Raw genomic sequence first — 25,260 nt, 5'->3', positions numbered from 1 at the left:
GTTTCTTTCCCAGGAGGTATCTTGTCAAGAAGTGTCTGAGTTGGTAGGGTCAGAGACCCAGTTTATATACCCAAATGTGCCTTTGAAGTGGGGGAGACCTCAAAGAGTGGCTTAGAAATGCACAAGGTCCCCTTTCAGTTCCATCCTGTCTGCCAGGGTCCCAGTGGAGGGTTTGGCAGTCCATTGAGTGAGGACTGGCCACTGTCCTTTGACATGTAAGTGTCAGGCCCTCACCCTCCCAGCCCAGGAAGACCCATTCAGTATGCAGATGTGTGCAGGTGTGACTGAATATCCTGTGTTTGGGGTTGTCTGAGTGAAATGCACAAGGAAGCTGTCAACGAACCCAGCCAAATGTGATTTGGAAGGCACAGAAGGATTTAAGTGCAGAGAAATGCTCACTTTCTAAAAGTGGCATTTCTAAAATAGTAATATTAAATCCAACTTCACCAGTCAGCAGGATTTTGTATTACCATTCTGGCCATACTACAAATGACCCTGTTACTCCTTTCAGATCAGAATCTACCACTCAAACAGTATATGAGGATAGCCCTATTGTTAGCCTATGAAAGGAGCAGGCCTCACAGCAGTGAAAAACAAATGTAGGAGTTTTCACTACCGGGACATATAAACTACACAGGTATATGTCCTGTCTTTTATCTACATAGAACCCTGCCCTAGGGATTATCTTGGACCTACCTTAGGGTTGACTTATATGTAGAAAAGGTGGAGTTTAAGGCTTGGCAAGTACTTTTATATGCCAAGTCGAATTGGCAGTGAAACTGCACGCACAGGCCGTGCAATGGCAGGCCTGAGGCATGGTTTAGCGGCTACTTATGTGGGTGGCACAATCAGTGCTGCAGACCCACTAGTAGCATTTAATCTACAGGCCCTGGGCACATGTAGTGCACTTTAATAGGGACTCATAGGTAAATTAAATAAGCCGATTGGGTATGAGCCAATGTCACCATGTTTTAAGGGAGAGAGAGCACATGCACTGTAGCACTGGTTAGCAATGGTAACGTGTGCAGAGTCCGAAAACCAGCAAAAGCAGTGTCAAAAAGTGGAGGGAGGCAGGCAAACCGTTAGGGGTGACCAACCTAGGGCTGTCAGGTCTAACACACACCATCTGCACATTTATAGAATGGTAATTCTTTCTATTTCTGTACACCTGTTCATTTATTCTGGGAGGGACTAAAGCAACATGTCTCTTGTCAATGGTCCCAATCACATGTGGAATGTGTCCCATTGTGTAGAAAGCAGCCTTAACAGTGGGTGAATCATCATGTTGGGGGAATGAGATATAGCTGCTCATGTGTTACAGCAAGACAGCCAAAACTCTACTCAGCAAATTAGAAAACATTGGCTGTGACATACCTGCAGCCAAGCCCACAGTCACCTGAAATGAACCACTGGCCAGGAAGTGGAGCACTGACAGCACCTGTACTGTAGGAGGTATTGCAGTAGGACTACGAAGAGCAGGAATGAGATCTGGCTCCAATTGTGCACACAGTTCAGTGATTGTGGCCATGTCCAGACAATAGGTGAGAATAATATGGCGTTCCTCCAGTGTAGACAGGTCAACTAGGGGTCTGTACACAAGTGCATTCCTCCTTCTCCTCTGCAGTGGTTGGTATCTAAACAAACCAAACATCACAAGTGTGTGATAGCAGGAAGGATAGACACACAACATCACAGTAAACAGAGCTCTCGCATACATTTCAGGCTATCAATGATTGGAATCTGTTCTGGTGCACTCTACATGCAAACTGACTTCTGAAACCATACATTCACATTCATTTGCCATACAGCCTCACAGATGTAGTCAAAGTCGTGAGACATGATTTGTACCATTACATTTAACATGTTTTATCAACGACTCTTCTGCAAGCAGTGCACTGGTATGAGCTCTCATTGAAGAGCCAGTCTCCCACCAAACCTAAAATCTATATGTGTTGGAATTGCATTGGTGTGTACCATCTGTACCTATGACGCACATTTAATTGACTACCATGAGTACTATCATCAAGAAATGGACACTCCTGCCTTGCTTGCAGACGACAGGTGTGAGAACCGCTGGTGTTTGTCGTCATTGCGGAGGGCGGTCCGAACCGCCGTGCAACTCCTCTTTGGTTAACATTGCAGTCTGTGGAGCACAGGGGCCAATGATGATCACCGTGGCAGTGACGGTGATTACTGGCGAGGACGTGACTGCCATTTTCAGATGCCCATGTCACTTATCTCCTGACTTTAATCCTATAAAGACTTCCACTGTGTGTGCTGCTGTGTCCTGTGTCTGGAACCTACAATGGCCCGTGCTACAGGGGCTAGGGCCTCAGCCTTCACAGCTGAGGAAATGGAGAAGCTTGTGGATGGGGTCCTACCCTTGTATGGACAGTTGTATGGGCCTCCAGATCAACAGGTGAGCACCTTTTAGGTATTTTGGATGCGACATGGCTATATGTAGATGTATGTGTGTGCATGCAGTGTATCCTTTAGGGAGTGTTGTTTGCTGCACGCAATACGTACACAGCGGTACGAATGATGTGTAAGATAAATGTGGGATCAATGTAGTATGTAGTCCATTGCTGTAACACAATGTAGTGTGTAGTTAATGGTGTCCTTCTGTCTGTGTCTTCTATGCAGGTCAGAGCCCATCAGAAGAAAGGGTTATGGCATGCCATCACCAAAGACGTGCTGAATCTGGGGCTCCATAGCTGACGGAGCACCCACTGAAGAAAGAGGTGGGAGGACCTGAGACGCTGGGCCCGGAAGACTGCGGAGGCCCAGCTGGGGGCATCTTCCCAACGAGGGAGGGGTGCTCATCAGACCCTGATCCACCTAATGGCCCGCATACTGGTGGTGGCCAACCCAGAGTTGGATGCGCACTTGAGGGCAGCACAGCAGCCACAAGGAGGTGAGTACACGCTGTGTACGTTTCTTTCCTGATGCCTGGCATGGTCTTTGGATGCATGATAATAGTCAGTGTGTGCCTCAGTATACCCCTGTAGGTTGTGTTGTCAAGTTCTGCATAGCAATGGGGAGTGATATTTACAATGGGTATTGGTCATTTGGTGGTATTCCAGCTTTAGTAAGGGCCTACATCCTGACTCACCAGTGTTGGAGTGATGCTTTGATGTCCACTGCCTAGGTGGTGTAACCTGGCAATTGCACATTGTGCAGGCACTTTGTCGGAGTAATGTAGCTGTGCCTATGTCCACAGGCAGACATGGATTTGTGAGTCTCAGTAGGTGTGCAGATGGTTGTGTCTGCAGAGTTAATTTCAGCTGTTGTTCCCAGGCAATGGTGTGGTATTATGGTTGTTAATGCATAGTGTAATTACCAGTGAGTCATTGTGATGTGTTAGCCATATGTGGTGTTGTTGCTATAATTGACCCTGTGCTCCCTTTCTTTCTCCCCCACCCTCCCTCCTTTTCTTCTCCTGTCCTTGTGTGCATGAGCATCATCTGGCGAAGGAGCAGGGGCACCAGCGAGTGGGGGAGCTGCAGTCCACAGGACCCAGTGTCCACTGACGCCGAGGGGACCAGTGGGTTGGAGGGCGAGGAGAGCACCACAGAGGCGACAGGAGCTACAACAACTGCTTCTGATTCCTCCTCCGATGGGAGCTCCCTGGTGGTGATGGACCCCTCTGGGACCACCCAAGCATCGTCATCTTGTGCCACGCCCGTTCCAGCACCACCCTCCCAGTAGCCCCCCATCCAGTTGCCCGTGCACGCTCACCCTGGAGGGTTGGCATCTCCTTCGCCACAGGCACCATAGCCCCTGCCCCAGTCAGCCCTGCTGCCCTCACTGAGGAGGCTATTGGCCTCCTGAGATCCATCAATGGAGGGCAGTCAAACATAGTTATGCCATCTTTGGGCTGGCATCCGAGATGCAGCAATGCAATGCCTACCTGGAGGGCATTCACGGTAGCTTGGCTGCCCTACAGAGATTGTTTCAGGCTCTGGTCTCCTCTTTGATTGCAGCCAGTGTAAAGTCAGACGAGCATGCACCCAAGACAACAGACAGGACTCTCAAAGACAAGCACAAGCACCACAGATCACACCACAAGCATGCACAAAGAAGCACACATAACAACACTGCCTCCACTGTCTCCCCATCCACCTACTCCCTCACAGTCATATCAGCACTCAATCCTGCAAGCACTGCATCCTCAGTTCCAAATCCTGCCACTTGTTCAGCCTTGCCCACAGTCACCAAACAGCAGACACGCAGACTAGCACCCCATTCACCACATGCACAGTCACCACCACCACCATAACAACCACTTGCAGCACACCCACCTCACTTGAACACACCACCCCAACATGCACGCTACCTGTATGTCCTCTCCATCCCTATCTGGCCCCCTCCTCCCAAAACACATAAAGTCTCCCACTCAGACACTCAACAGCCATCCATCTCACACATGCACACTTTACATGCACCTACAACCTAATCCAGCACACCTTCACCTCCTACAACCACTCCCTCTACCTCCACTTCCAAACCTCCTCCCACAGTCCGCCCCACTGTACCTAAAAAACGTTTCCTTTCCCACCTTGACCTCTTCTCTCCTCCTGATCCACCCCATGTTGTCCCAAAATATATGGTCTCGCTCCCCCAGCCCAGTCTCTCCAGCTCCCAGTCCTCTCATGGCCCCACTAGTGTTGCAAATGACCCTCCCCCACTAAAAAAACTCCCACTACGGAACACAGGGCAGCCACTCCCACCCCTCCCGCTCCAGGACCACTCTCCCGCCCCCTAAACAGAGGAGCAAAATCACACCCCTTCCCCATCCAGAGTCCAAAGAGCCTCCTTCGAAGAAGAAACCCGCCACTCCCTGCCCCCTGAGGTGCCTGCCTTCAACATTGATGACCCTGCCCAGTGGAGTCACTTGGTCTGTCAAGAGTCTAGTTGAGCCTCTTTCATTGTCCTGTGGGTTGCCATGGACAATTGGACTGGTCAATGGCCCTTTGTACATAGTTTCTGTTTTTTTTGTGGCCGTTACTCCCACCGGAATGCAGTGGTTACATCACAGGTATTTGTCCTGGCTTGTTTTTCTTCTGGCTTACGTTATTGTTGTACTATTTAGATGATTTTTCCCCATGGTTGTGGTATGTGTGTATGGTGTGTGTTGTGCATGTGGATGTGTCATTCTCCCCTCTCTCCCTTGTGTGCTAGAGGGCTGCACTCACCATTGTCGTCTTCGTCGGCACCGCTGCTCCTCGACTCCCATCGCGTGGTACAGCATCGGCAGGACTTCCAGTTTGAGTTCCATGGCGGCTGCAGACTCCTCTGTGTCCCAGGAAGTGAGTGTCTTCTTTTATATGGGTCGTTTCTGCCAGGCTTTTCGTGGCAGTTGAACCGCCCCGGAAATACTTGCGTCCGCAATCCAGGCCACAAAATAGATTTCAACCATTTGGAATGGCCCATGAAAATGTTTAAGTCCACTGCTGTTTATGGCCCTCTCTACAGGGTCACCCCCAAACTTTTTGCCTTCCTCCTCTTACTTTTTGCTGGATTTTTTCTGGTTGGCCTCAGGACCCTGTGCACTTTACCACTGATAACCAGTGCAAAAGTTCTTGTGCTCACTTCCCTAAACATGGATTGATAAGAATATACCTGACTAGCATATTTTATTTACATGTAAGTCCCTTGTAGAGTGGTATACCATATACCCATGGACCAGTGGGCCTGCAGCTCTTATTGTGCCACCCACTTAAAAGCACCTTAAAAGTTATCCAAGGGCTGCCAGTGCAACCTGAAAGAAGTGTCCCACTGCTGATTCGATGCTGCATTTAAAACTCCTTGCTAAGTCTTAAACTCCCCTTTTATTACATATAAGTCACACCCTAGGTAGCCTACAGGGCAGGGTGACATGTAATTGAAAGATAGGACATGCACCTTTCAGTTTTACATGTCCTAGTAGTGAAAAACTCCCAAATTCAATTTTTACTACTCTGGGCTCTACCTCTACACATTAAGGTGTAATTCCTAAACCACGTGGAAGCTGTATCATGTTTGGTATCTGTGGAATTGTATTGATAAACCCTCTTTAATAGTAAAGTCAAATTTATCATTACAAGTTTAAAGATACCCCTTTTTCAAAGTTAGTATTTTCCTGTCCTTAGACCTCTGGGCCTGCAGTCTGCCTTAAACCACATGACTGGGTATAACTGACAGTTAGGACTTTGTGAATTCCTCCCAAACAGTCACACAGTAATGGGATTAGCAGAGCCTCAATGGGCCATGAACTGACTTGATGGGGGAATGGTTCTAAGCACAGCCACACATACTTGAATAGGCTGGGCTCTGCCACTTCACAAAAGGCTTAATGACCCTGTATTGTCAGCGTATCCAACTAGGAGCCAGGGCAGGGGGATGTAGGAAACTCCTGGAACTTCAAAAAACCCTTCTAGAAACTTCTTCCAACTTCTTGGAGCTGGGCACCTGGGTATATAAATGGGGCTCTCAGGCCCACTCTTCAGTTCACTACTGGACCTAACTCTCAGAGGACTGCCTGCTGCTGTGACCTGCTGTGTATTGTGCCAGACTGCTGCTGTACCTCAAAGGACTGCTTTGCTGCCTGGAGCCTTCCTTGAAATTTCAGAGGCCAGGCCACCTGTGGAGCCCTGCATCTTCACCTGCACCCAGAACTTCAGAAGGGACTCTAAGAGCTAGTTTTGCTAGCCTCCTGTTAAGAGCTACCGGGACATAACAGGATCCCACCATCTTCAACCACACCTGGACCCAGCCTGGGTGACTCCTGCGCCCCCAAGTGGTCACCAACTACCTTTGGACCCTTGGTTGTAGTATTAAAGGTGCCTAGATGGCCAGTCTCTAAAAGTGAGGACTTGCCATTTTGAATCTTAAACTTTAAAAATTGATTTTTAATGGATTTGAATGGTTTTGGTGTCAAATAATTTAACAAAATTTACTCTAGTTTTCTAAAGTGGTCTGGGATGTTTGTTGTGTTCTGTTTTTACTTTATTACTGTTTGTATGTTGCATAAATACTTTATACACTGGCTCTAAGTTTAGCCTGACGGGGTTTTGCGTCAAACTACCCAGGGTTAAGCACAGGTTAAATTAGTTACTTTTTGTGGTTCACCTTGCCAGGGATTGTGGCTGTTGCTTAACCAGGGCTCAGACCCCAGTCAACCAACAACCCAATTTCTCACATTCGTTTTGAGCTGTGTGAATCAGAGCTTGTGTTTGTGCAGTACCATACAGTGATTTGTGTTCCACAAAAATCACAATAAAGTGGCATCGGAACTGACCTCTTCTTCAATTCTTCCTAGTCTTGAAGTTTTAGATTTTTCTAATTCTCCCTAATTGGCATTTTTGCTTTTTCCTAATATCATGTCTCTGATTGGTGGTCCCATAACTGCACCTGCAAGTCTTGATTTTGATTTGTCCATGTTGGAAAATTACACAGGGCAACAACTCAAGGATTTTTGCAAAGGATTTAAGGTCTCTAACAAAGGCTTCACCAAAAAGGCAGAGCTGCAAAAAGCACTGAGGGCCTGGTGAGAAACTAGAGATGCAGCTAATGAGACCAAAAAGGAGGATGATGTGGAGATAGAGGAGAATGATGCGCTGGACCAGAACTCAGTGAGGAGTGAGACAGGGTGCAACCAACCTGTGAGGACAGATGGACACCCCAGGGCAGGAACAGTGTGTCCTCTAAAGTTCTGACCCCAGAGGAGCGGGAGGACAGTAAGGAAGGGAGGAAACCCAAGTTACAACTTGCCAAACTACAGCTGGAAGCAGAGCAAAGGAAACAAGCCTTGGAAGAAAAAGAGACTGGCCACTGAGGAAAAGAGAATGGTCCATGTGCTCAGTCTCAAGGAACTGGATTTGAAAGCCAAACAGCTAATAGAGTCTGGCCGGAATGGTGGCAGTGAAAGCACCATGTCCAGTGCTGAAGTAAGGGTCTACACACCCAAGGCCTTGCTGCCTGATTTCAGGGAGGGGGATGCCATAGACAGGTGGTTTGAGGTGTATGCAGTCACTATAGAAGCGCACAGGATCCCTTAGGAGGATTGGAGAGGCGTCCTATGGAGGTTTATAACTGGTGATGGTAGGGAAGCCCTGCTGGCCCTAGAGAAGGGGGCCAGGCGAGGTATTCCACCATGAAGGAGACCCTTTGTCAAGAGATATGGCTTCACTCCAGAAGACTGCAAGTTGAGATTCAGGGGCAATAGGAAACTGTCTTATCAGTCCTGGGGAGATGTTGTGGGTTACTTTTGCAAGGCATTGGATGGTTGGGTGAAGGATAGCATGGTAAACACTTTTCAGGGGCTGTACAATTTGATTGCTAGAGAGCACATGTCCAGTCACTGTTTTCCAGAGCTACACCAACACCTGTTGGATTGTACAATCACTGACTCCAGGGAGCATGCAAAGGAGGCAGACCTCAGGGTAAGTATTGAGTATCTGGAAAGGCATTGGGGAGTGGTTCAAAGCAGGGCGGCTCAGGTTTGCCCTATCAGAGTGAGAGGGGAGCAAGCAGTGACCCAGACAGATCTCAGTTTAGTGCGAGGACTAGGGTCGTATGTCCCTTCCAAGGGTAGGATGAGAGGCTATGGTGGCGGAGACTCAGGATTCCCCATTCCAAGCATCAGTGCTTGGGCGTCTCCCAGAGGGAGAGCAAGCAAGGGGACCTGGTCCATTCAAAGAGGATATCCACCGTTGGAAGCTCCATAGTATCAGGAGAAGTGGGTGGGACAGCGGCCACAGGTGCCCTGGCAGTTCAGTTTTCTTGGGGTACTACTTCACATTGGAGGGTACAGAGCCCCAGATGGAGGGGTGTAGCGAGGAAGGACACACCCCTGAACCCTGGTCAGCCTCAGGGACAGATCCTTGCCTGAGTGACCAGTTTCAGGTTACCACCCCTAGACAGATGGGAGGGAGAGTGGAGAAAGGGTGCCTAACACCTGGGACTACTGTCCCCCACTCTGAGAAACCTCAGAGGTAAGAGACAGTGGAATATGCAGTATAATATATCAGAAAGAAGTATCAAAATACAAAAGCAAATACATTTTGCTAGTAATTTATGTTGTTTAAGCAACTTTTAACATGCTGTATAGTTGTTTTTAAGAAAGTTTTTTTACACTGTATGTAACTTAGTATCTAAATCAGTGTGTATTCCTTTATTGGTAGAAGAACATTTTGAAAAATAAAGGTGATGATGAACATGCACTAGTACTGAGATAAAGATGAAAGAATATTTTTTGCATTTTTAAGACGACCTTCCTACACACTGGTCTTTACTTTGTCAAATGACAATAGAAATAAGATCTGCACAAAAGGGCAGAATTTGTGTTGCATCTTTAAAAAACCTATGTTTGTGAATTTCTTTACTTTGTGAACAAAGAAAAAACATAAAACCAACCTCATTTTATCATGAATGCAAGCAAATGAACATGTAATGGAGATTATTATGTCTTCATGACATGCTAAGGCATATAAACCGAACTCACTTCCTAAACAAAACAGCCATAAATCAGATAATTAGATGACATTGTGGCACAAAAGTGAATACATCAAAGAACAAACAATGCTTCTTAATGAGTAATGGACAGAAGGAGGGGGTCATGTCGGACACAGAGCACTCAAGTAACCTACTCTTTGGAGGGTGAGAAGGGATCGAGCCCAGCTTGTCTCTGCAATAATGCACACAGAATCTTAGAATTCAGAAAGGTTTATAAGCAAGGATAACTCGCTCCTGTAGTGACAGCACATCAGCAATACCGTGTAGCAATAAATGTCTGCTATATGTCAACAGTACTGAGACCCCTTAGAAGAAATCATGCTCTACAAACACACCTCCAATGGCATTATAATGACACCTATACAAAAGACCTCTGCAATATACCAGCGCTAATGTAAAAAACTGCAGCAACCTTTTTCCATTCTTCATAGTTGCAGCACATGCAGCTATTCGCACACACAAACAGTTATATATTATTTCATAGGACAAACTCATACTACCGATACTGACAAACAATTCCACCTAAACTGTTTACTTGAAATTTTTAAGGTAAATGGCATTTACTATTTGGTAGAAAACAGTTCATAGAATATATTGATTTGTTTCGAAACTGAGTTTCGCGTGTTTTTTCTTCAGATGCAAATCATGAGAATGGCATTTCTCTGTAGTTTCTTACAAGCTTTTGCAATTATCAATTTTCTCATCACCCTCCCCTTTGCTCCCCTTAATGCCACTGGCTGGAATTTCACTTTTTTAAACTACGGTTCCAGGGGGTTAAACCCTTTCCCGTTTTTCATAGTCCCACCCAAAGATCCTCCTTGTTTGTTTCAAGTGTGGAAGGTGACCCTCTAATTATACCCCTTAATCGCATGCCAAATTACTTTATTTTATCCCACTCCTTTGTTTCACGTACTTTCAACTTTTAAAGCCTCATTGCTCCACTTAACCATTAAGCGTCCATCCCTGAACGCCCTAAGCTTCCTCTACAGTTGTCTTCTTATATCGTTTTTATGTTTTAACATTAGAACTACAGGGAGTGCAGAATTATTAGGCAAGTTGTATTTCTGAGGATTAATTTTATTATTGAACAACAACCATGTTCTCAATGAACCCAAAAAACTCATTAATATCAAAACTGAATATTTTTGGAAGTAGTTTTTAGTTTGTTTTTAGTTTTAGCTATGTTAGGGGGATATCTGTGTGTGCAGGTGACTATCACTGTGCATAATTATTAGGCAACTTAACAAAAAAATATATATACCCATTTCAATTATTTATCATTACCAGTGAAACCAATATAACATCTCAACATTCACAAATATACATTTCTGACATTCAAAAACAAAACAAAAACAAATCAGTGACCAATATAGCCACCTTTCTTTGCAAGGACACTCAAAAGCCTGCCATCCATGGATTCTGTCAGTGTTTTGATCTGTTCACCATCAACATTGCGTGCAGCAGCAACCACAGCCTCCCAGACACTGTTCAGAGAGGTGTACTGTTTTCCCTCCTTGTAAATCTCACATTTGATGATGGACCACAGGTTCTCAATGGGGTTCAGATCAGGTGAACAAGGAGGCCATGTCATTAGATTTCCTTCTTTTATACCCTTTCTTGCCAGCCACGCTGTGGAGTACTTGGACGCGTGTTATGGAGCATTGTCCTGCATGAAAATCATGTTTTTCTTGAAGGATGCAGACTTCTTCCTGTACCACTGCTTGAAGAAGGTGTCTTCCAGGAACTGGCAGTAGGACTGGGAGTTGAGCTTGACTCCATCCTCAACCCGAAAAGGCCCCACAAGCTCATCTTTGATGATACCAGCCCAAACCAGTACTCCACCTCCACCTTGCTGGCGTCTGAGTCGGACTGGAGCTCTCTGCCCTTTACCAATCCAGCCACGGGCCCATCCATCTGGCCCATCAAGACTCACTCTCATTTCATCAGTCCATAAAACCTTAGAAAAATCAGTCTTGAGATATTTCTTGGCCCAGTCTTGACGTTTCAGCTTGTGTGTCTTGTTCAGTGGTGGTCGTCTTTCAGCCTTTCTTACCTTGGCCATGTCTCTGAGTATTGCACACCTTGTGCTTTTGGGCACTCCAGTGATGTTGCAGCTCTGAAATATGGCCAATCTGGTGGCAAGTGGTATTGTGGCAGCTGCACGCTTGACTTTTCTCAGTTCATGGGCAGTTATTTTGCGCCTTGGTTTTTCCACACGCTTCTTGCGACCCTGTTGACTATTTTGAATGAAACGCTTGATTGTTCGATGATCACGCTTCAGAAGCTTTGCAATTTTAAGAGTGCTGCATCCCTCTGCAAGATATCTCACTATTTTTGACTTTTCTGAGTGTGTCAAGTCCTTCTTTTGACCCATTTTGCCAAAGGAAAGGAAGTTGCCTAATAATTATGCACACCTGATATAGGGTGTTGATGTCATTAGACCACACCCCTTCTCATTACAGAGACGCACATCACCTAATATGCTTAATTGGTAGTAGGCTTTCGAGCCTATACAGCTTGGAGTAAGACAACATGCATAAAGAGGATGATGTGGTCAAAATACTCATTTGCCTAATAATTCTGCACTCCCTGTATGCTACTAATCACGTTCGCTAAGGAGGTCTACTTTTTTCTTTGATAGTAGGAAATAAAAACTATTTTCTAGGTGGTGTTTTTTTCCATTATTTATTACCAAATTTAATTTATATTCTTTTTCTACTGTGCCTGTTAACTGTTAGCTAAACAGCATTCTTGGGCCGCTCTTTATTGACCTAAATAGGCACTGATTGTGCCAAGGAAGGTTTTACTAATGTAGATTTTCCTAGTAATTTATGACGGAAAGTCTTAATTTTATTAAAGACACGGAGGCGAATATTATGCGTTCTTTTCTTACTTTAATTTAAACAGCAGCAGTCAAGAAAACTACAACTCCCAAAAGGGTTAGATAACGACTAACCAATGGGAGTAAAACAAAAACCAGCGATGAACCAATAGCAACCGACCGTCAACCATAGAGTGTACACTTGACTGCAAGCAGCCCTCTTTTCTTGAGCGAGCTAGTCAAATAGAGTCATGAAACAAAGGATAAATAAGTCCAACAATTGCCAAGGATAAGGAAACGGAACACAAGTCTTGGACCACAGCGATGAGTCGAGAGGTCAATGGATGAGGAAGCTGATCCTGGACCGGATGTGCTGACAACTCCAGAGGTCTATTCCTGAAGAAGGATGTGATGGAGCCAGCAGCATTACCCGGAAGCCGGAGGCAGTGCCGGAGTCGCTGGGTGGGAAAAAGAAAATAGTACATATTAATAAAAGTACAGTGGTGGGATAATATTCGCCTCCGTGTCTTTAATAAAATTAAGACTTTCCGTCATAAATTACTAGGAAAATCTACATTTTATGACAAGACCGGAGGCTCTATTATGCGCGTTTAAAGCTGGTCAACAACTAAAGACGAAGCAGTTCTGACAGGTTTACAATAAAAGGTTTTAAAAACATTATCGTTTGACCAGTCTGCCGACCTGAGAATGTCCTCTAAACTGGAGCCAACAGCGAAAGCTTTTGAGGCCATAGCTCCCCTGGAGGAGTGTGCTCCAAAAACGGAAATATCTATTCCCGCTAGGGACATAATCAGCTTAATCCAGCGGGCCAAAGTTGCCGAAGTCACTGGATTGTGGGGCTTTCGAAAGGAAATTAGCAATTGATTGGAAGAGGACGTTCTCAGGTCAACAGTTCTTTTCTCATATTCTTTTAAACAAAGACCTACACATAACTTTGGTTTGTTCGGAAAGAAAGGGTAGAAAACAGAATGTAAATTAGTTTTGGTACGTTTGGAAACATGAAAAAGGACTCCTGAAGGTAAAAATTGACGAGCTGAGACGTCTAGGGATCTAATGTCCGTAGTTCTTTTTATAGAAATTAAGCACAGTAACATGGTGAGTTTAGCAGAAAGCATCTTGAGTGAAAGACTTGGATTATCTGGCCAGGAGAGAAAGAGGTTCAAAACTAGAGAGACGTCCCAGATATGAGAGTACCTGGCAGCAGGAGGTTTAGAGAGTTTAACTCCTTTTAGGAGACGGCAGATTAAAGGATGAGACCCAACAGGGTTTCCGTCAATATAAGAATGGGTCATGGAGATAGCTGATCTGTAAAGATTTATTGTGCGATATGATTTGCCTAAGCCCACCTGGGCAGCTAGGAAATTAATAATAAGACTTAGATCTGCTGAAAAGGGATTGGAACATTTTCCCAGACACCAGCTTGACCAAAGAGCCCAAGCTGACTTATAGGCTCGTCTCGTGCCGGGTGCCCATGCGTTATTGATGAATTCTGAAGCCTGTGCCGAAATAGCATGGGTCTGTTGGGTAGACCGGAAATGAGCCAGGCTGAGAGAGTTAGAGATTGGTCTAAAATGAGATCGTGAGGGCGATCGAAAGGATCTAGAATAAGAGATGGAAATGTCGGGAGTAGGATAGGAAAATCCACCGCCAGTTCGAGAAGGGGAGGGAACCAAACCTGAGATTGCCAAAAGGGGGTTAACAGGACTAGGGATGCCTGCTGACGTCTGACCTGATTCAGAACTCTGTTGATTAAGATGAAAGGAGGAAAGGCATAGTTGAGGGAACTGGACCAATCTTGTAAGAAAGCGTCTGTGGCCAAAGCCAGAGGATCCGGGCGCCAGCTGAAAAATTGAGGAAGTTGAGAGTTGAGTCTGGACGCAAAGAGGTCTATTTGGAAAGGACCCCATTTCTGTTCTATCAGATGAAAGACTGACTGGTGTAATTTCCAGTCGCTGGAGTCGGTGAGGTGGCGAGAATGCCAATCTGCATTCGAATTCAATGATCCTGGGAGATATTCCGCTAAAAGGGAAATTTTGTGAGCCAGGCAAAAGTCCCAGAGGCTCTTGGCTAATAGGGCTAGAGGTTTGGACCTGGTGCCCCCTAGGCGGTTGATATATTGCACCGCTGATATATTGTCCATACGGAGTAGTATGGAGCATCGTGCTCTGTTTTTTGTGAAGCTCTTTATCGCAAAGGAGCCTGCAAGAAGCTCTAAACAATTTATGTGCAATTTGGACTCCTCTGTGGACCATGTACCGCCAGTCGATATCAAACCACAGCGGGCTCCCCAACCCGTGAGACTTGCATCTGATTCTAACACAAGATCGGGCACAGAGGGAAAGATGGATCTGCCGTTCCAAGCCTCTAAATGGGATATCCACCATTGGATTTCCATCTGGGATTCCAGATCCAAGGAGACAAGGTCGGAATAAGCCAGACCTCGACGAAGATGCAGGATTTTGAGGCGTTGGAGGGCGCGGTAGTGAAGGAGACCTGGAAAGATGGCCTGAATGGAAGACGAGAGAAGGCCGACGACCCTTGCGAGGGTTCTGAGGGAAATAGAATCTTTTTGGAGGGTTACGATTAGTTCTTTTTTTATTTCAGAAACTTTGGACTGAGGAAGGAACAGAGCGGCCGAGACAGAATCTATTTGGAAACCTAAAAACTCTATTTGTTGGCAAGGTAAGAGAACTGACTTTTCGAGGTTTATCAAGAAGCCGAGGTCCGAGAGGAGAGTAATTGTTAATTGGAGGTGAGAAAGCAAAGAGGCTTTGTCTTGGTGCATGATCAAAATATCGTTGAGATAAACAATCAGTCTGATGCCCAATGAGCGTAGGAAGGTTACTACGGGCTTCAACAGTTTTGTGAAGCACCAAGGAGCGGAGGATAGTCCGAAAGGAAGAGAGGAAAAGTGATAAGTTTTTGAATTCCAAAGAAATTGCAAAAACTTTCTGTGAGAATGATGAATAGGGATGGTCAAGTATGCGTCCTGTAAATCTAGTCTGACCAGCCAATCGAACTGGAGTAAAATATCCCTGAGATGGATAATAGTTTCCATCTTGAAGTGTCGATAGACGACAAACTGATTGAAAGATTTCAGATTGATTACTGGTCTGAGCTTTTTGTTCTTTTTGTGAACGAGGAATATGGAGCTGGTGAACCCGGAAGGGTCTGGAGTGCAAATCTGAATAGCGTCCTTTTTTAAGAGAGATTGAATCTCTGAAGAGATTAGCGAAGACATTTCTCGAGAAAACTTTGGGAGGGGAGGAAGACAGAGCTGGAGGGGGGGGGGAAAGAAGTTCGATCTGGTATCCCTGAACCGTGGAGAGGACCCAAGGATCTGCAGAGATTGACTTCCACTTTTGAAGGAAGAAGCGAAGACGACCTCCTACGGGAGGGCCAGAAAGTTGTCTTACCTTGATTAATGGCCGGTCTGGAGAAACGCTGGCCACGGTTGCGGAAACCTCTGGTCCTTTGAGGGTAGAAGTGGGGTTTGAACTCGTGGGAATAGGAATTGGAGGAATTGGAATATTCTCTTGAGCCTTGGTTCCTGTAAGTACGGCCGGTAAAGCGGCTCCTACCTCTACCGGCCCGGGAAAAAACACGTTGGTTGAAAACCTTCTTGAGATTTTGTTGGGCTTTGTCTAAGGATGAGAAAGTTGAGACAAAACGGCTCACATCTTTTATGAAGTTATCCCCAAATAGTTTTTCGTCGGCCTGGATACCGGGGTCTCGAGTAGCCAAGTTAGCTAACTTGGGGTCCATTTTGAGGAGAAGGCCCTTACGCCTTTCATGAATGATAGCCGAGTTGGCGTTACCTAAAAGACAGAAGGCTCTCTGAGTCCAGAGAGAGAGATCTAAAGGATCAATAGGTGTGTCCTCCAATCTAGCAGATTCGGCTATGTCGAAGATCCTTGCCAGCGGCCCTACCACATCCAGGAGCTTATCCTGGCAAGTGGTCCAAGCTTTGACGACTCCCTTCCGGGGATCCTTGCCGAATTTGGTAAAAAAGGTGATAAGTGATTCGTCAATAATTGGGGTTGCCGTAATATTGGAATCTAACGAAGGTCTGGGACATTCTGATTTTAACTTAGACCTGGTTTGTTTGTCTAAAGGGAGACGTAAGCGGGACGTTATATAATCACCTACATGATCTAACGGAAGCCATTCAGTAGAGTTAGGATGGTGTATGAGCGACGGGTCAAACATAGGAATGCCCTCTGAGTCAACGACGCTGGTAGAGGGACCATCCGAAGCAAATTTGATACGTTTGGGGGAGGAAAACGTACCATCCGGAGTATCGGATTGAGATAGATTATCCATGTCCTCATCGTCCGTGTCCAAAATTTTTGATATCACTATCTTTTTAGGCGCAATAACGTGTTTCGATTTTGATTTACATTCGATTGAGCAATCGTATTTTTGGTAGAAATCCCTTCCTTGGAAGGAGGCCTGGGAGGAATCAAGTCCTCATTCTTGTGTGAGGCAAGCTCACTCTCTGTTTGTGCGCCTTTACGTGATTTAACAGAGGATAATTTGCGTTTTCTGCTTTCCCCCGCAGAATGGGCCATAGATTTGGACACCAATGACATGACAGTATTCTCAATGTTTTTAGACATTTTCTCCATAGAAGCTTTCATGGCATGTTTAACAGAGGACTGGATAAATTTATTCAAATCCTGTTGAAAGGAATCCTCTTCCTCTTCAGAGGCAGACCTTGAGGGAGAACTCCCTGATTCCATAACAACAGCAATAAATGCAAGCAGAAAAAATGCCAGTAATAAAGCCCAGACAAATTATATAAACGAAGAACACAGGAGGTTCACAAAGGGTTAATGGGAGCAGAACGCTCCGTGAATTGAGGCCAGGCTCCTCCCCGGGGCGGGGACCCAAAAGACCGAGGCAGGAGAGGAGCGAGTCGGCACCGTGAACAGCCGTGAGGATAGTGCTGAAATAAAACCCAGTCCTTAAACGGCGGCGCCGTGAGGAGAAGACGGAGAAAAGAGCCGCTCTGAGACGAGAGCAGTGAACAGCTGAGCCGGTAAGCACTAATCCTGTCAGACGCGCGTCGAACAGAGACGCGCGCTGACAGAATTCAGCTGATGGAATGTTGAAGGAAGCGCGCGCCTAAAACGGCCGAGGCTGCCGGAGGCGAAGCGGGGAAGGGAATTAAAGAGCGAAACCGGGATAAAAACCGCTGCGAAGCGGAAAGGAACAGACGAAAAGAATATTCTCCCGCTATATAAGTTAACATTCAACAGTACAATAGAATATGCAATAAACACAGTAATTTAAAACAGATAGAATATAGAGACGAAATGAGAGTACTTATCTTGACTGCGAGCAGCAAGAAAAGAGGGCTGCTTGCAGTCAAGTGTACACTCTATGGTTGACGGTCCGTTGCTATTGGTTCATCGCTGGTTTTTGTTTTACTCCCATTGGTTAGTCGTTATCTAACCCTTTTGGGAGTTGTAGTTTTCTTGACTGCTGCTGTTTAAATTAAAGTAAGAAAAGAACGCATAATAGAGCCTCCGGTCTTGTCATAAAATTCTGCCTTTCAGGATAACAATGTCATTGATCGTGCCAACGGGCTCCTGAATGCTAGACAGATGGAACATGTTCCGAGGGACACGCTATGCACACATGTTAGCTAAACATGATAGCAGTGCTTAATTTGTGCTTGTTGTTTCCGGTGCTGAGCATCGGCACTTATTTTTGAGGGTCGGTGCTTATTCTTCTGTCTCAAGCATTTACTGCGAGCAAAAGACACATATGGGGCAGACGGAGGAAGAGAAAAACGAAAAAGCGCCACAAAGGGAGAAAGTAGAAAGCTGCAAGAGTGAGCTGAAGGGGCAGGGAGTGGCTTTATATGGATTGAAGAGGCCCGAGATGGCTTCAGGATAGCTGCCTCAGTATTCCGTGTTCACACATTTAATTCCAGCAGCTGCATGTTTAAGAGGAGGGCTTTGGGTACCGGCACCTTTTTATTTATAAATTAAGCACTGCATGATAGTCAACCTAACTGTAGAACACACATATGGATGCACGCTGCTGCTGTCTCTCGTGGCTTCACCACTTCTACATTGGAATTGTGATTGTTTGGGCGTAGCTCGTTGCTCATTTCTGTGCTTGTGAAATTCCTTCCAAAGGAGCTCTGCATGTGGGCAGGCTGCCTGCTCATGATATGGAGTAGCAAGTGCAGCCTTGTTGAACGTTGCCCACACCCTCAGGCACTGGGGGAGAATTCAACATAGATTTCAGTAGAAAAGTTTAAAGCTCAATATGCAAGAGAGCAACATTTTCACACTAGCCAGCATATAAGCAGTACAATGTTAATGTAGCTTTTAAGACTTTTTAGAGATCTTGTTTTCACATTTGGTTTCCATTTCCAAATCAGTTATTGCCCTTTCTAAGTAACTGGCCCAAAGGTTGACATTTTACCTCTTTCTAGAGTAATTAGTTATAGAGGAGCTTTCAGTGAACCAGGATGCATGTTCCTGATGTGGTAGCAATGTTTTAAGAAGGCTCCTTTACAAGCAAGTACTTGTTTGTGTAATCAAACTTTCAAAAGAAATCGGTGACCTCTGAGTACTTTAAGGTATGTGTTGGAAATGACCATCTTTTGTGCAGCATTCCCCTCGATGTTTGCTTTTTTTTTTGCTGAACCCGATTTCGGCGGCCATGGGACTCTGCACACTTTACTTCTGGTGACCAGTTGCAAAGTGCTTGTGCTCTCCATTTAAACCTGGCAAAATTTGCATATACCTAACTGGCACTTTTCATTTACTTGGGTCCCTAGTATATCGTACTGCTTGTACCCAGGTCTTCTCAGTTAAACACTACTAGAGAACTGCAGCAGTCATTGTGCCTCCCACAAAAATAGCACTGGAAAGCATGTCTACAGCCTGAGTGTGCAGTTTCACATTTCTATTATGACATGGCAAAGCAAACATTTTGCCAGGCCAAAACCTTACTTTTTACTATGTATAAGTCACCCCTATGAGAGGCACAAAGTTACCATCAAGCAGGTATATGGTATTTAAAAACTAGGAAATGTATCTTTAATGTTTTTCATATCCTGGCAGTGAACCCCCCCCCCCCAAAGTCGTTTTTCACTGTGACAAGACTGGCTTTCCCATATGCTAACACTGGTTTACATTGCTACACTTAAAAGGTGCTAAATTCAGTTTGGGAGTAACTACAAAGTGGTTCAAGGACTCATTTTAATAGTAATTTAAAATCCAACTTAATAGTGAGGTCAGATGTTATATTACTATTTTCCAAATTACACTTTTAGAAAGTTGCACTTTTCCTGCCTGAAACAAAAGAGACTTTGTCACAGCTCATGCCTCCTCGGCTCTCTGCTCCCCTGGTGCATTTCCCATCCACCCAGCTCACAGTATCCTGGCAGTTGTCATGGTTGCCCCCGGCCCTTACCTCCACATCCCATTTGCAATTCAAGTGCATATACGTGCTCCCATTTTGCCCTCCCCTCCACGACCCATGTGCAGTACAGTGCATATGCGTGCCCCTTGGTCCTTTCCTCCACATCCTGTTTGCAGTACAGTGCATGTACGTGCCCCCCTAGACATTCCCTCCATATCCCATTTGCAGTACAGTGCATGTACATGCCCCCTGGCCCTTCCCTATGCTTCCCATAGGCTCATCCATAATACTGTGCAGTTTTTTTGACTGCTGTCCCTTGGGGTAAGGCCCCCTCCCTGTATACCACAGTTTCCCATTGCAACTCGCATTTGCCTTGAAATCTTGGAAGATTTGAAGTTCTTGTGAGATTTGATAGCCATTTTGGACTAAGTAGTATAAATACTGCGGCCATCTCCGTAGCCATTCCTTGTCTTCTGCCTTACCTGGTTGGAAGCTCTCCAGTCCCAGTTTTCTGGGAACTTACCTTCTTTGACTCCAGCGGCGAGTTGTCTTTCAATGAATTTGGTCTTCTGACTCAAGTGACTACTCTCCTGATGAGCTGCTCGGCTGCACTATGCCCTCTCGCCTCAGACTCTCTGCAAGGAAAGAAAATGAGAAAATGAGACTTTACTGGAACGCAGTCCAACCATACCGAGGGCTGAAAATAAGATCAGTGCACCGCACCATCTCACAAAGCATTTAGAGGAAACACTTTTGTAAAACAACCAAGATTTGGAACTTTTTGCCAAGGATCTAAGGATGTAGTGAACCCTGGACACTGGTGTTATACGTCAGACCCTTGAGCAAGACCCTCTTTTCCCCTATGCTGCTACAGGATAAGGCTACACAACAAAAATTCTAACATTTATACCCCCTATGTTGAAACAGAAGAAGACATATCTACCTGTTAAAAGTTTAATGGTAGGGCATTTTTTCGCGGTCTCGTAAGTTATAATCACCCCTGCCAGATTCTGAAGAAGCTGGTGATCAAGTCCATCTTTTATCTTTGTCTTTTATTTTTTTCTTCCCTTGGCAGATTTCTCCTTAATGGAACGCTGCATGAAAATGGCGCCCTGTTGCAGTTACACCCCACTTTTTGCCTGATGTTGATGCTGACTTGACTGAGAAGTGTGCTGGGACCCTGCTAACCAGGCCCCAGCACCAGTGTTCTTTCACTAGAAAAGTAACATTGTTTCCACAATTGGCACACCCCTGGCACACAGATAAGTCCTTTGTAAAAGGTACCAGTGGTACCAAGGGTCCTGTGACCAGGGAAGGTCCCTAAGGGCTGCAGCATGTGTTCTGCCACCCTAAGGGACCCCTCACCTAACACATGCACACTGCCATTGCAGATTGTGTGTGTTGGTGGGGAGAAAAAGGCAAAGTCGACATGGCATCTCCCTCAGGATGCCATGCACACAAAATACTGCCTGTGGCATAGGTAAGTCACCCCTCGAGCAGGCCTTACAGCCCTAAGGCAGAGTGCACTGTACCACAGGTGAGGGCATAGCTGCATGAGTAATACGCCCCTACAGTGTCTAAGTCTTTTCTTAGACATTTTAAGTACAATGTTTCCATATAAAGTATATGGTCTGGAAATTTGTCAAAATGAACTCCACAGCTCCATAATGGCTACACTGAATACTGGGAAGTTTGGTATCAAACTTCTCAGAATAATAAACCTACACTGATGCCAGTGCTGGATTTATTAAAAAATGCACACAGAGGTCATCATAGAAGATGGCCCCTGTAGTTTACCCAATACTTCAGTGCAGGACTGACTGGTTTGTGCCGGCCTGCCACTGAGACGAGTTTCTGACCCCCTGGGGTGAGAGCCTTTGTGTTCTCTGAGGCCAGAAACAAAGCCTGAACTGGGTGGAGGTGCTTAACACCTCCCGCTGAAGGAACTGTAAAACCCAGCAGTGAGCCTCAAAGGCTCAGTCTTCGTGTTACAATGCCCCAGGGCACTCAAGCTAGTGGAGATGCCCGCTCCCTGGACACAGCCCCCACTTTTGGCGGCAAGTCCAGAGGAGATAATGAGAAAAACAAGGAGGAGCCACCTACCAGTCAGGACAGCCCCTAAGGTGCCCTGAGCTGAGGTGACCCCTGCCTTTAGAAATCCTCCATCTTGGTGTTGGAGGATTCCCCCAATAGGAATAGGTGTGTGCCCCCCTCCCCTCAGGGAGGAGGCACAAAGAGGGTGTAGCCACCCTCAAGGACAGTAGCCATTGGATACTGCCCCCCAGACCTATACACACCTATAAATTTAGTATTTAGGGGCGACCCTGAACCCAGGAAATCAGATTCCTGCAACCCGAAGAAAGAAAAAGGACTGCTGACTTGAAAGCCCCGCAGAGACGACTGAGACACCAGCTGACTTGGTCCCAGCCCTACCAGCCTGTCTCCAGACGCAAAGAACCTGCACAGCGACGCATCCGAAAAGGACCAGCGACCTTTGAGATCTCAGAGGACTGTCCTGAACCCAAAGGACCAAGAAACTCCTGAGAACAGCGGCACTGTTCAAAAATAGCAACAACTTTGCAACTTTCTAACAACTTCCAAAGAACTCTCTCTTTCTGCCGGAAGCGAGAGACTTCTCACTCTGCACCCGACGCCCCCGGCTCGAGCTCCAGAGAACTAACACCGCAGAGAGGACTCCCAGGCGACTACAACGACATGAGTAACCTGAGTCGAACCCCCCTGCAGCCCTAGAGCGACGCCTGCAGAGAGGATTCAGAGGCTCACCCTGACTGCGACTGCCTAGTAACAAGGAACCCGACTCCTGGACCAAGCACTGCACCCGCAGCCCCCAAGACCGAGAGGAACCACCTTCCAGTGCAGGAGTGATCAGCAGGCAGCCCTCTTCCTAGTCCAGTTGGTGGTTGGCCCGAGGAGCCCCCCTGTCCCTACCTGCATCGCCTAAGTGACCCCCAGGTCCCTCCATTGCTTTCAATAGCAAACCCGATCCCCACTTTGCACACTGCACCTGGCCGCCCCTGTGCCGCTGAGGGTGTGTTTTGTGTGCCTGTTTGTGTGTCCACCAGTGCTCTCCAAAAAACCCTGGTCTGCTCCTGAGGATGCAGGTACTTACCTGCTAGCAGACTGGAACTGGAGCACCCCTAGTAAAATTGCCATTTTAACTAAAACTGTGCATGCTACTGCTTTGAATCAAAGTTCTATACTTACCTGTGTGAAGTACCTTGCATTTTATGTACTTACCGCAAATCTTGAATCTTGTGGTTCTAAAATAAATTAAGAAAATATATTTTTCTATATGAAAAAAACTATTGGTCTGGAGTTAAGTCTTTGAGTGTGTGTTCCTCATTTATTTGCCTGTGTGTGTACAACAAATGCTTAACCCTACCTTCTGATAAGCCTACTGCTCGACCACACTACCACAAATTAGAGCATTAGAATGATCTTAATTTGCCACTATCAACCTCTGAGGGGAACCCTTGGACTCTGTGCACACTATCTCTCACTTTGAGATAGTATATACAGAGCCAACATCCTACAAACCTGATGTATCATTTTTAGGTTTTAAGTGTGGCTTAACGGGTCAAGTACTTAAGGTACCTTTAGAAGAGTAAACTTCCACAATTATTTTTAGTAGCTCCCGTGCTTCTGGTCTCTGGTCTCAGGTCTTATATGTGGATTATCTAGACTGTGAATTTTTGGTAGACCATAAATTGCAGGGGTGAGTGGGTGTTTTTGTTGTCTAGAAAACTTTAACCATCCTCATAAATAAGGCCTTCTTCTTTTGCTCTACCTAATAGTCATTTTACCCTCTTTCACAGTACCTCCCAATGCTTGCATTCTACTTTTATATAATATTCTGCTGACAAAAGTTTCAAAATCCCTCACTTACCGTCCTCTGTGTCCATAATGATGTTCCCTCCCCTCTTGTCTGCTGATTTCACTACAATTAAATCTCTGTTTCTAAATTATTTTATAGCCATGCTGTATTTGTAGTTAATATTACTGTCCCCACATTTTTTAAATTTGCCCTCCAGGTCTTTATCAATTTATTTTTCAAATAAATTCACCTGTTTTCCAACCATTCAGTTGTTAAGGTCGAAGGTAGCTTTGGATCTAAGCCCGATGCATTGTTTTAGGGTACATAATCGTTATTCATAAAGAATTTCGTAAGACATAATTTCCTTACTAATTCTCTCATGTCCCTCTTGCAAGCCGAAAGGCGTTTTCTAAAACTTCAACTTCTTTTTGAATGAAATCCCTATGTGACAAATTATAATTGGAGCGTTCATATTTGTCTCTAATCCCATTGTTTTCGACTCTATGTCCTCATGTAGTGTGTCCTGAGGGGGTCGACATTTTGATACTGGTTCCTCCCTCTTCCTCTGTTGTAATTCCTGTGTCTCCTCTGCTGTTGCTCTAAAAACATTTCGCTGTCTCTACTCAAAGTTTGCTGGTGTTGTCTTCCCCACCGGGTTCCACCCACATGCTGTTTCTCGTGATCCTCTTCTGAGTCAGATAGCATACAAGAACTATCTGAGAAAGTCTCATGGTTCTCAGACTTAGATCTCCTGGTGCAGTTTGTTCCCTGGTGATTTTGGAACCCTGATTGTTTTGTCACAATAGTCCTCTTTTAAAATGGGTGTACTGCCTCTGCATTATATTTCGTTATATCCTTTCTTAAACTTTTAGTTTTTTTATTTAACAAATAGTCCCTAAAACCTTTGATATCGTTATTCACATCCTTCAATTTCTTCTGCTGTACTCTATCAATTGTTCTTCCCTCTCCTCTATTATCCCTTTTCTCTATTATTATCATTTCATGTTGTGTTTCAGTTATAAGGAGCATCCTATCATGACCGTACCTATTCAAGAACGTTTAATAATATATAGACCACTTCAAGGCATGCAGATTAATGTGAACATTCTACTAGAAGTGAAAAATAAAGACAATAACCACATAGAGATTATATGCTGAGATCTTGGGTGCTGAGTGGATAAAGAACAACACGTTTACTTCTTTCACCACTATGGAAATAAAGCAGAGAGGAACAGAATAGTGAATGTGAGATATTCTTTATTCATAGATTTAACTACAGTTATGAAGAATACTCGTCATTGAAGAAAAGACTGAGGCCCAGGTTTAATAAACAGACACGGAAGGGAGCACAGCAGCGAAAAATGCTGTGCTGCATGTAAAATTTGTGAAAAGTTTTCAATAAAAGAGATTATTTTTTTAACTAAACACAGGTGTGCAAGTACAGTAAATACTACTGCTGAAAATCCTTTCAGAACTAAAGGTATACAGGGAATACCTGCTAGTCGCAAGGCATTGCGTGAAGGGGAGCATTTTTCGGTAATAGGTTTAATGAACATTGTCCCCTTCAGCTATTTGAAGGCTTACTCTCCAAATTTGTGAAAATGTTTGGATGGGTTCAGCAAAGTCTGTGTAATTTTGCACATAGGGCCTCATTACAAGTGTGACGGTCTTACGACTGCAACACTCATGGTGGCGGTCTGGA

This window comes from Pleurodeles waltl, chromosome 4_1, assembly GCF_031143425.1.
Source record: "Pleurodeles waltl isolate 20211129_DDA chromosome 4_1, aPleWal1.hap1.20221129, whole genome shotgun sequence".
Lineage (NCBI taxonomy): Eukaryota > Metazoa > Chordata > Amphibia > Caudata > Salamandridae > Pleurodeles > Pleurodeles waltl.
The sequence above is the reverse complement of the archived record's forward strand: the minus strand, read 5'-3'. Positions refer to the sequence as shown.